The sequence below is a fragment of the Balaenoptera ricei genome, chromosome 7, assembly GCF_028023285.1.
Source record: "Balaenoptera ricei isolate mBalRic1 chromosome 7, mBalRic1.hap2, whole genome shotgun sequence".
In the NCBI taxonomy this organism is placed as follows: domain Eukaryota; kingdom Metazoa; phylum Chordata; class Mammalia; order Artiodactyla; family Balaenopteridae; genus Balaenoptera; species Balaenoptera ricei.
The window spans coordinates 29093811-29096906 of NC_082645.1; the positions used below are offsets into that span (position 1 = coordinate 29093811).

General features: G+C 41.5%; 1 pseudogene; it reads left to right on the forward strand.

Annotated features, from left to right (window-relative positions):
• Positions 1–1189: 1189 nt before the first annotated feature.
• On the forward strand, positions 1190–2174 carry LOC132368419 (large ribosomal subunit protein uL4-like; annotated as a pseudogene).
• The last annotated feature ends 922 nt before the right edge of the window (positions 2175–3096 follow it).

Genomic DNA, 3096 nt, shown 5'->3' on the forward strand with positions numbered 1-3096 from the left:
TTTTCAAACAAGTTTAAGATTTTGATTGCAAATAATTTGTAGAAACCCTAGTAGGGATATGCTGGGTGCAGATACATGGTGCTGGATTTACTTGAATTCAATTCAAATACAGAATTGATTTTCCTTCCTGGCAGTTTTCTGAAATGTACATTATGGCTTTGTTTAGTTAAACCAGTTATGACACTTGAGCCTCTGAAATGCTAATATACCTGTACCTAGCCTTTGAGTGTGTTGATTTTGCTTCTTTGGTGGAATAAATTTCAATCCCTTTCATGCAGAAAACGAAGATGAGCAGATATTTGTATAATGTATATGTTAATTAAAATATATTGTTCCCTGGGGGCTGGGGAGCAAAGAACGTGTTACTGTGAGAATTTTAAGGCAGACATTCACTCATATCAAATTCAAGAGCAATAGGGCAGGATGGTATATTGCTAGATGCTCAAAAGTGACGTGTTATCATAATACAGTTTAAAAAATAACAGAAAGTCATGCTTTAAAAGATCAACTTGGATGCCTTAATGTAACAGAAATGTGGTTTCTGTCAAATATTGTGTCACCAAGATGCTATAATCACTTAACCTGACAAATTTTCTTCACAGCTATGCTCAGCTCATGGTTAATGGATTTATATTACCATAAAGAATTAGCTTTTTCATATGAGCTGAAAATCATCATCACACTGTCACCATTCTGCCCACTAGAAAACCATGGGCTTACAGATTAAGAGACAAAAGCCAGTGTGTCCCAGTTGCTGCTATACTTTCAGGCCAGCTCAATACACATAGCAAGCATTGCCTGTCTATAAAGACAATGCATCAGAAATTCTCTGGGCTTCAGGAAGCCATCCCAGAACATGTGCACATCCAGCTTGCTTTTCATCTGGTCATTGGTCCAGTTCCCAAATTTTGAGGAATCTCTGTTTGTTTTTGTTCTAGTGCTGGTACCTGTCCCCCAGATAGCCATCAAGAATTCTGTGTTGGAATTGCCAACAAATTCACTCTTCTTTAGGCTAGCATGACCTTGCTGGTACCTCCATAATCTGCACCCAGTAAGTCCATTCCTTGCTTTGAAGAGTGAGATGTCCAATAAGCGTGTGTGTCTTAGAAAGAAAACACAAGGGATACCACAAAGTATCAAAGTGACCTACAGTTTTATTTACGAGGTAGTGAGTATTTAGCCCATGATTATGGCCAGGGTGCTTTTGGAAATACGTATTGTGGGCTGCATGTTGGCATCAACCAAAAACACTGGCACAGCTGGCACCCACAGAATGAACACAACACAGAAGTGATGTGCCATTTGCTGTGCCCTGTCTCAGCCTTGCCAGTGCTGGTCCTGTCTAAAGGTCATCATATTGAGGAAGTTTCTGAACTTCCTTTGGTGGTTGAAGATAAAGCTGAAGGCTACCAGAAGACCAAGGAGGTTATCTTGCTTCTTAAGAAGCTTAGGGCCTGGAATGATATCAGAAAGGTCTATGCCTCTCAGCAAATGAGAGCTGGCAAAGCAAAATAAGAAGCTATAACTGTATCCAGCACAGGGGGCTCTGCATTATCAAGGACATCAGAAACATTCCTACAATCACTCTGCTTAAAATAAGCAAAGTGAACATGTTGAAACTTGCTCCTGGTGGGCATGCGGGACGTTTCTGCATTTGGACTGAAAGTGCTCTCCACAAAAGGATGTGATGTGCATGGCACTTGGTGCGAAGCTGCCTCCCTCAAGAATGACTGCAACCTTCCCATGCATAAAATGCTCAATACAGACCTTAGCAGAATCTTGAAAAGCCCAGAGATGCAAAGATCCTTCCAAGAACCACGCAAGAAGATTCATCACAGACTCCTACAGAAGAATCCACTTAAAAACCTGAGAATCATGTTGAAGCTAAACCCATATGCAAAAACCATGCACTGGAACATCATTCCTCACCAGGCCAAGTATCCCAAAGTCCAGGTAGATAAGGCAGCACTAGAAGCCAAATCAGATGAGAAGGGGGTTCCAGGAAAGAAGCCAGTGGTAGTGTAGAAAGAAAAGAAGACTGTTGGTGTTTAAAAGGTTTAGAGGGAGAGAAAAAAAAGGCTGTTGCTACCAAGAAACCACCAGCTGAAAAGCCAGCAGAAAAGAAATCCACAGAAGAAGGCTGCTGTATAAACTTAAATTTATTTATTCCATAAAGGGCAAATCATTTTGGACAGCTCATTTTGATAAAGATCTGATCAAAGAGGCAGTGAGAAACAAACCAAAAAAGATGGGAGGAAAAGTTACAAAGATGGTGAAATCAGAAAAAAAAATTATTTACAGATAAAAAGCTGTCTCAGTAGATGATGCAAAGGAATGTACACACACACTTAAAATTGTAAGTAAGAGAATTTAGTAAGTTAGACAGATAGGAAATCAAAATAGTGATGTCATTGGTTCAAGATGGCAACAGAGAAAGATCCTGAACTCACCTCCTCTCACAGACACACTGGATCTACAGCTATATATGGAACAATTTCCTCCGAGAAAAACATAAAAACTAGCTAAACAATGACTACACATCAAGTGAACTACAAAAAAACCCACATCAAAGTGGGTAGGAGAAGCTGAGACACAATCTTGCCGTAAAGCCCACCCCTGGAGTAATGACCCCCATCAGGAGCTTCTCCCTGTGGAGTGAAGGGTTTGAGCCCCACATTGGGCATCCCAACTTTTAAGACCTGCACCTGAGATATGAGCCTCCAAACATCTAGCTTTGAAAACCACTGGGGGTCATGACCACGAGACCCACAAGGCAATAGCAATCTGAGAAATGGCTTTTAAAGGGCTTACACACTCGGAATCACTTGCCCCAGGGAAACACCTGATCTTGCCCAGACTTTATATGAAAGAAGCTCATTTGCTACTCTTAAAGCATCAGCCTGAGGGGCAGGCATCTAAATTACCACATACCTAGAAGTCTGCTGGGATCATCTCTGGGGTCAGGGGCTGGTGGGCACCATCTTCACTTACCATCTTTTTTTCTTTTCTAAAACCCTACCTAGGCTTTTCCCCTCACTCCCTGGAGGGTGCCATCTTTTTGCTCCCCTCTCCCTCTTCCTCTCTCCAGCCCTAAAA